This window comes from Pogona vitticeps, chromosome 6 (assembly GCF_051106095.1).
Source record: "Pogona vitticeps strain Pit_001003342236 chromosome 6, PviZW2.1, whole genome shotgun sequence".
In the NCBI taxonomy this organism is placed as follows: domain Eukaryota; kingdom Metazoa; phylum Chordata; class Lepidosauria; order Squamata; family Agamidae; genus Pogona; species Pogona vitticeps.
Window position 1 is genome coordinate 104,699,241 of NC_135788.1, and position 9,564 is coordinate 104,708,804.

The 9,564-nt window shown below is 39.8% G+C and overlaps 1 long non-coding RNA gene across 1 annotated transcript; it reads left to right on the forward strand.

Moving 5' to 3' along the window:
* Positions 1–6,131: 6,131 nt before the first annotated feature.
* LOC140708478 (uncharacterized) lies at positions 6,132–7,425 on the forward strand. Its single transcript, XR_012088689.2, has 3 exons — positions 6,132–6,270; positions 6,384–6,485; positions 7,333–7,425. It is a non-coding gene; the product is annotated as an uncharacterized LOC140708478 (long non-coding RNA).
* The last annotated feature ends 2,139 nt before the right edge of the window (positions 7,426–9,564 follow it).

Sequence of the window (9,564 nt, forward strand, 5' to 3'; positions counted from 1 at the left end):
GTTATTCCCTGCCGGAGAATCGGGACCAAAATTGAGTGGTAACATAGGCACCCCATTTTGTGGACCACAAACCTCTTTATCAAATGTAATTGGTAATAATCTGGTGTTTGTGTAAAGATATTCTGTTATTTTGCCCATTTCCAGCTTCTCCACTCTCCCAGCTGTGACACAGTGGCTTACACTGCCAGGATTCCTGCATCTTCATGAGGAACATATTATCCTGATTATTTTCAGCTAACAGGTTTTTAGCTATCCTTACCACTCTATGGCTTTCCATATGTCTGTCTCCCCTCCTTACTGTGTGTTTACTTCTAGAAAGGAATGTATGTTTTGTCAATAAGCCTCTTTCTGGCTACATGGGTGCTCCATCATGTAAAGTAAACATGACCGGTACTTCAAAGCATATGGTAAAAAAGACCAGCTCCCAGGTTATAGATGGCTCCTTGTTTGCAGGAGTCCTAGATAAAATGTGCTGTATTAGGCTCCCATTTTCATGCAGGCCTTGACAGGAATTTTTTAGCAATGCTGTACCTGATTTCTGGGTTTTGTCTCCATTTTATGCTTCTGCAATTTTCCAAATGCAAGTCCAGTTTGGGACATATGAGAAACTTAAAATAGTACAAAGACCTAGATACCTAGCTGTGAGCAGGGCACCAGAATATGTTTAATGCAAAGTTGAAGATATAGGTTCTTAAGGGTCCCTGCTAGGAGCAGAGACCCCTGGAGATACGTAACACTTCTAGCTACTTCAGCCCTCCTCTCAGCACTTTAATGCTTAAGTTATTGTTTACTGTTGATTAGTGTCAAGTTCTTGGAAGGACAGCAAGTCGTGTAAATAAGGGTTGAATCCTCGTAAATGGGCTGAGAATAAACAGGTTATGATGAAGTAAGGTTGAGGGTGCAGCAGTGGTAAAAACATTTTGAGAAGGCATAAAAGAGATCTTCGCAAGCTTCTTCGGGAAATTTTGTCTCTGAATGTCACATGTATGGGAACGGTTTGGGACCTCAATATTTGGCAGATCGTCTTCTTCCACCTAGATCTACCTGAATCACCCGACATAGCCAGCAGGGACGGCCGAGGGGCCTGACGCCGAGAGACCTGGAAGAAAAAAACAAGAAACCGGGCCTTCTCAGCGGTGTCCCCTTGGCTGCGGAACACCCTCCCAACTGAAATTCGGCTGCCACCCTCGCTGAGTGTTTTCAACAGCCAGTTAAAAACTTGGCTTTTCCAACAGGCCTTCCCTCCATTCAATTAATTTATCTTTATTTTTTTTCCCTTGAGTCATGCCATCTTGGTAATATGTTTTTTGGAATTAATTGCTATAACCGTGTCTTTGATGATTTTATACATGTTATATTGTTGTGTTTTTATCCGTGTAAGCCGCCCTGAGTAGACATTGTCGGGGGGGGTTTTAAAAAATCAGATATAGGCAGGCAGGCAGGCAGGCAGGCAGGCAGGCAGATAGATAGATAGATAGATAGATAGATAGATAGATAGATAGATAGATAGATAGATAGATAGATAGATAGATAGATAGATAGATAGATAGATAGATAGATAGATAGATAGATAGATAGATAGATAGATAAAGATGTCTTGTGTGGTTATTTAATCGTGATATATTCTGAACAAGTTGTGCAGTTTTCTTCTCTTTATTATGGGATCATGAATTGAAGGGCCAGGGCCTGGCATTCATGGCAGGGTCTAGATAGAAGTGTTTTCTGAAATTTTGCAGTAATTATTATCCATACAATTTCACGAAGGTTCTAGAGAAGTATTGTTAGGGTTTGAGATCTCTAGCTCACTAGAATGTCCAGCCAGCAATGTCCTGCATTGAAAAAATGACTGCCAGTGAGTGGTGGGGAGAGAGTGGAGGACTTAAATAATCTAGTGTGTCGTCTGTAAAGCTTTTTATGTCAGCTGCAGAGCTGGCTGGTACAGAGTAATTGCTGCTAAGTCTTCAGGACAGTGATTATTAAGATAGAGCTTTGGCATACTTGGTACATGGCAAAGTGTTACAGGCTTATAGGTGTTAAATCAATTCTGTGCCCATACTTTGTGGTGCTTTCTGCTACATGGCTCCTTATTGTGATGTCATCCTCCTCTCATAGTTATGCCTCCTCCCCTCGGATTATGATCTCATTAGCACAGTGTTTTAGCAAGACAGCCAGATGCTGTTAACAGTGTAACGGCTGTCTTGTCCAGTATCAAAAGCTGCTTTCTTTTTGGGTGTTCAAAAAAATACAAAGCTATGGCATGTGCCATTAACTCCAGAATTGTTTCTATTGAGTATGATACCTGATAACATAGATAAGTCAAAACAACATATAGTTATGTACATTGTTACGGCAGCTAGAATTCTATATGCAAAAAATTGGAAAAGTCCGACGATACCGAAACAAGAAGACCTTATTGAAAAAATACGGGAAATAGCAGAAATTGACATTTTATCAGAAGTCATGAAGGACTACCCCCTACAAAAGGCAACAGAAAGATGGGACCTATTCAACAAATGGACCAAATTAACAGGCAACGTGTAAATAGCATATATTGAAATGAGAACTTAATCTAAAAGGCAGAAAAGATAAAACAGAACAATTTAAAACTATGATATGGCAATAAGTTCAGAATGGTTGTTAGCATATTATGGTCTCTCCTCTTCCCCATAAATTCCAAAGTCCCCTTTTCCTTTTTGTCACCCCTTATGTTAAAAAATAAAAATTAAATTAAAAAAATACAAAGCTATGGCTTTTGGACTTCACCATTTACTTACTTGAAAATTCCATGCCTCATATGCCTGAACTGTTGTTCAGAAGGCTGACATACAAGAGAACAGGCCTTCTCTGCCTCTTCCACTCATTTTTCTCTTAAGTTATTTGATCCCCCAAGGTTGTGACATTTTCATATTCTAAAAAAGAAGGATGTCCATCAGCATCAGTTCAAGCTGAATCCAGATAGTAAAGCACCCTCATTCTGAATTTTGAACTCATTTAATTCATTTTGAATTTTGAACGCTGAGCAACATTCTCACTGTCTCTCCCTTGCTGAGTGTTTAAGGCTGCAGTAACAGATGCTTTATGAATGGGCAACTGTCAGTCTGTAAGAAGGATCACTTTTTATTATTATTCACTGTAGCCCATTACTAGAACCCAACTAGCAGTCAGCTATATGAGAGGTACCAGGTGGTGACCCTGCCATCTCCATCAGCACCTGAGCCATGGTACAATACTGTTGCCTCTTGCTACCACCATCAGCCAGTCACATATTTTAACCTCTCTTAATCATACAAATCTTTTTGCCTGGCGTGGTGACACTCGCAGAAGCAAAACACTGCTTAACTTTGCTCTGGAGTGGGTGGTCATGTTTTTTAGATTCCCTCAAATGCAAGGGAGCACCAGGTGCAAATAGTGATGAGATGAATCTTTGGCTGCTTGTCAGCAGCAAGGAATTGGGCTGCACAGAGCATTTTGAGGGCGATAAGGCCCTCAACAGCACCAGGCAGGAAGGGCTGAGCAGTGGCACAGTGTCAAAGGCCCACTGAAGCCAGACAACAGTACTGATCCTCTTCTTTGAGTTATTACCACGTGAAAAGGCCTTAGTCAATTATTGGACATACATTGTCAAATTAACACCAGATATTTAAAGCTTCTGTTTATTAGACCAATAGCTTTACATAGCGCCATGCCATATCCTATGGAGTATCTGCAATAAAATCAGCAGAACATGATTATCCTGACTCTCTGGTATCTGTGTACAATGGTCACTTTTTGTTCAGAAGCAACATCTCCATATAAGAATGTAGAGACTTCTTTTCCCCCATGGTGGTGGGAATTTTTGTTAGAAAGAACCAGAGGACAAACTATCCCAGAATGCGTGTAGAGCGTTTGCCCTTTGTTATAAGAGTACTAGTTCGTTATCATGTTTTGAGGCTAGAATTAGTTGCTTTGCATGTCCACTTTTAATTTGATTGCCTGCCACCTCTAGTTGTGCCTGAGAGAAGTGTACTGAGAAAGCGGGCACATTCAGTGCTGGGAGTTATGCCGAGTGCTTTGCTGGGTGGATGATCTTTTCGAAATCTGGAAGACTCCAGATAGTAGTACGTAGGTCTTTTACATATGATGTGCACCTAAGCAGTATTATGGAAGTGCTTCTCATATTAATGAATGCAACTTGTGTAGAGCTGTACAGTGTGGACACATACTTGTTTTTCACAGTGGACTCAGTTTCTGTTATCTTTGAAGTATACCTGCAACAGAGTTCACAAGCAAAATGAAACTTTGAGCCTAGTTCTCTCTTTTGGAGAGGTCAGGGAGCATCTACGGTCAGTTTGCTTATGAATTTTGTGTCTATTGCAGATAAACTTCAAAGAAGACAGAATTTGCAGACCATCTTAACCACATGAGGTATGCTTTATACATTTTATGGCATGTAAAAGCAGTTTTGTGTTCTATGCTGTTCAATGCAACTGCCATAAAAAACAATACAGGGAGCCAGAGGTCTGAGCTCCTTCTAGTACCCTACTTTGTGTGGGGAAAAAAATTCTGCAACTGACCTTAGGTTCTGGGCATTACAAAGAACAGACAGTGAAGACAATAAGATCCTACTGGTGAAGGAAATTGAATGAATTTTAAAATGGAAAACTTTGCTCACTTCACATATAAATGAAGAATTTGATTTTCTTTTCACTTCTGTAAGAATTTGGGGGGGGACCCCCTCCCCTACCTTCCTATCTGATTCATTCTTTGTTTACAAAACCTGATTTTTCAGACATAAAAGTTTGCTTCAGTCACAGTTCTAAAACACTAAGGTGACATCAACTCAAATGCTGGGCTCTCTCTCTTACATAAATTGACCATAAAAACCAGGATTGGTCAATGTCAAAAGCCGTTCTTTCCAGGAACAGGTGTTTTCCCTCAGTCTGGCCCGTTCACATAATCACAGTGTCTATGTCTTCACCATACTATGGATCTTCACAGCTAAGCTATCAGTTTCTGAGGGGCCTTTTGAAGTGACAGAGGATTAGAACTCCCCACACCCTGTCCAAAGGTCAAGAGGATTGACACTCAGCAAAGCACATTCAGTGCTGCCCAACAAAATGGTGATCTTTGACCCCAAAGTATGAATGCAACCAGAAGGATGCAAACAAGCAAGTTCTATGCTTATCACAGGTCCCTTTTCTCAGCTGTTTGTGAGTGACCAGTCAGCACTGCTATAATCTGAGGAGCTCTTTTGCCTTGCTTTGTAGGCAAGATGGAAACTCAATCCCACCTTCCTGCTTCCATGGTGAAGAGACCTTCTGTCCTCTTCGCCTTGTCCAGTAGATTGTGATGGTGAATCTGTCTCTGTCTGTGTATTTTGGTATTAGTAGTTATAATCATGTGTGGGATCTGATGCACAATTAAACAAATTAGACATTTCTCTGACATGTAATTAACTAATCAGTTAACTTGGTGTCCTTTTCTTTCTCAGAACTCCCTGTTGTTCTCCTCATTCACTGATTCATAAAAGAGTCATTTCTTTCCTAAAGGATGCTAGAAACAAGCTTTCAAGAGCTGAGTTTGCTCGGTCAAAGAAAGCATTTTTCAGGTCAGCTTTTCTATTTTTTAACTGAAAAGTTTTAAAGAACTTGGGCTGCTGAACCAAAAGAACTGTTCTAAAAATTTCTGTCATTGCCTTCATTGGAAAAAAAGATCAGACTATCTGGCAGACCTGTCATTCTCCATATTTCTGTTTATCTAGATGATTGAAACAAGGCAAACCCAGCAGAAGTTGCAAAAGGCAATCAGTTTGTTTAAAAGTGACCAGGGCCTTTCTAGATGGCTGGTATCAATTAATTTGCAGCTGGGATTGATTGATTGTAGTAGATCTAGAAATGCATTGTTCAAGGTAGCATTTTTGTTATAAATAAATTGCACTCCCCATGTACTCCTACTGAAGTACTCTATCAGCAGAACAATTAGATTTTCTCTGCACCAGCAGTGCATTAGTTGTGGTAGTGAATGCTATGAATAATCTTAATATCGAGAACACCCGTTGGACAGTCATCACTATTGACAATCCATACAACTACATTTCTGCACATTCATGCTCCTTTAAAACATGTGTTTTCCTTCTTTCTTTGTGGATTTCAGACCATTAGTTTCCAAACTAGTAGAAGTGCCTCTTTTCAGGCTACGAAGAAATTTCAAAGTGCAAGAGTGAGATTATCATACATAAAAATATTTATATCACCTTAAACAAATTTCTGGGCTAGATATTATTTCTAGAAGGTAAGATTTATCAAGAACTTTGCTTATTGTTTTAAAACATACATATTTAAATTAAGTTTTTATATTTATTTTACTATTAAAATTACTTTTGCAAATTGAATTTTTGTTCAAAGGGGTCCTTTTAATTTTTCTTGTTTCCATGTTGGCTGGTGGATGGAAGGGAACCTGCAATCCAGAAATGTAATTTTTCCAAGCTCAGTCCACTTGTGGGTCTAGTAAGTATTGAAACCATGGCCCTTTTTTCATAGTGATTAATTGATGGCATATGTGATTCCATTTTAAATTAAAGCTGACCTCAGTATGCTTGTGAGGGTGGATGAGTGGGACATATGTAGTCCAGGCGGCAGAAAAACTATCCAGGCCTTTTTGAAATCAACCAGGGTAGTGGTGGTATCGACTTTAATTAGTTTGCTATGTTTTCAACATGACTTTTGTAGCCCTGCCAGATCCTGTAATTCATTGCTAGGGTTGACTGTTTTATGACTCCCTGGTATTACTATTCCCTCTGAAGGCTGCCAGTCACCAATAGCCAAAAATATGTTGATGGCATTTAAAGGAAAGGTGGTGACAGAGAATTGGTGGGCATGGAGGAAGAAACAGAGATGTTATTTCCCTCAGTATGGGATGTTTTGACCTGTAACCAACAGTTTTGAAGAATAAGTTATCATATACATAAAAGCTACTTCTCCTATTCCATGAATTCATTACATTTATACCCTGCCCATTTACTCCTTGTGCCTATCAACATTTAAAAACAAACCCCAGCTACCCATCTCCACTCGCAAGACATAAATAGTGAGATCCAAAAATATTTAAACCCCAAATATCTAACAAAAAGTAACCTGGGCGGCCTATCAGAACAATAACCACTTCATGGAACCACAAGGTTGTCAGAGGGCTAAGATGTTCCTGAAGGCCTCTTCAAACAATAAAGTTTCACCCATTTTCTGAAGGCTATAAAGGAGGGAGCCTAGCATATATAGGCAGGAAGTGCATTCCATAGCATTGCGGCCACCCCTAAGAAGGCCCAGTTCCTGATGGTAGTTTTCTGGACATTTCTAGGGGTGACCACATGCAAACACGAGAACTGACTGGATCAGGTGGCACAAGTGGACCATCGTAGGGAGAGACACTTCGTCAGGTAACGAGGTCCCAAACCGTTCTTGACAATCACTGCCCAATTACATGGATTACATTTGGTAAAATAGCTGAGAACATGTTGAAAAGGTTTTAATCCTCCTCACAACAATATCCTTAATTGTTTTTTTTTCTTTTCTCTCTTCTCTAGAAATTGCTAGCAAAGCAAAAGACATGAAACACCTCACCTTTTTAGTAACATTACTGCAAGTCTTGTGAAATTAAATGTTCTCATGTCAATTCAGACATTTGCCTATTGCCTTCCTATGCTTTGGAGCACATACTTCAACCAATGTTCTTTCATTGCAGCCTGAGCACTGTATAGTCAAAACTCTGTGTGTGTGTGTGTGTGTGTGTGTGTGTGTCTGTCTGTCTGTCTGTCTGTCTGTGTGTTTGTGTATTTAAAAACAACCCTTAAAAATCTGAATTGTGTCTTTCCCAACTTTTATTTGACTATTAGCTGAAAAGTAACTTATCCTACCTGTGACTTTCTCTGTGCACTGTTCATAAATGTTCAAGATTATCCCTGTATTCATGTGAGCTAGAAAAATTAGCTTGAATCTTTGGGTTGTCCTGCTGGGAATAATCTAGTTCAGTGTCGAATACTATATTCTGTGGTTATGCAAATTTGTCATGGATGTGCAGAAATTCACATAGTCCTGAACATAATTCTCCTAATGATTCTGTGACTTCAAATTTGAGCTTTTTTCTCAAGAGAATGAAGAAAAATGAGAAGAGAACGAAGCAGCAACAGAGAAAGGTGGAGTATTTTTCTCTTACCCACCTGCTGTGCCTATCTTCAGCAGAGGATTATATTTAGGAGGTGTGTGAGAGAACGCAAGAGTCCCAGCCAAACTGGCCGCTTGTTCATCGTTTCCAGTTACAGCTGCTCTTCAGTGCCCATATGTCTTGTAGCATATGGAGTCTAAAGCTAGACACAGTTCAAGAAGTCAGAAAGCTCCTCAGGGTATGGACCAAGTGTGTACTTCCTCATGTTATAGAAGGAACCTCTTCTAAGAACAGCATGTTGCTTCACAAGTGTTCATCATGTCTAATGATTGGCATTGGTTTGCATGGTTCATACATGAGGTTACTATTATAGAGAATGATGAGATTAGCGTCTAACAGATGTGCACTGCACACCACATTTTAAAAAGACAACAGTCCATCTTGTTGAGTGGAAATAATTACAACCGCCTTCCAGCAAGCTTTCTTTGCTTGCCTTCACTTCGGATTTTTGGCCTCTGCTTAGAAAATATGCTGACTACTGGATGAAGTGTTGAGTAGTTTGGTCAACTGATATCCATTAATGATACATCATCTTGCTGCTTCTGGAACACTGTGTTCAGGACTGTGGTTCTGCCTTTGCGTAGGAGACTGGACTGCACTTCCATTTTCTTTCAGTTTATGATTTAGTAAAATGATGTTTTGTTGGATTTTTAAAAAATTACTGGTTATATTTCTCACTACAGTGGTGCCCCGCTTGACAATTACCCCGTTAGACGTCAAAATTGCTTGACAATGAGTTTATTGCAATCGCTATAGCGATTGCAAAACGATGATTCCAATGTGTTTTTTTTCATTTTATGATCAGTTCCCTGCTTCGGGAACCATTTTTTCGCATTAAGACGATTACAAACAGCTGATTGTCAGGTTTTCAAAATGGCTCCCCGCTGTTTTCCGTACCTATTTCCGGAAGACAGCGATGCAAAATGGCTTCCCCTATGAAGGATCTTCGCTGGACGAGCAGGTATTTCCCCCATTGGAATGCATCAACCAGTTTCCAGTGCATTTCAATGGGATTTTCACTTTTGCTTGACGACGATTTCGCTTAACAGCAATTTTAACGGAACTCATTATCGTCGTCAAGCGGGGCACCACTGTACTTTTCTATTGAGCAGGACACATTGCTATCACTTTCTCCTTTTTGTCTTCACTACGTTTTTGTGAGGTAGATCAGGCTGACTGGACCAGCAGATGGAACAGTGCATTTTATAGCTCAGTGCAGATTAGAACTTGGGCCTCTGCAGTTCTAGTATAACATTCTAAAAATTGCTTCATATTGGAGGTTTCTAGAGAATTAGTGAGGTGGGAAGCTAAATGAAAAGAGAGGTATGAAAGTACTTTAACAATTTAACTCATCCAAATTCTGTTCTG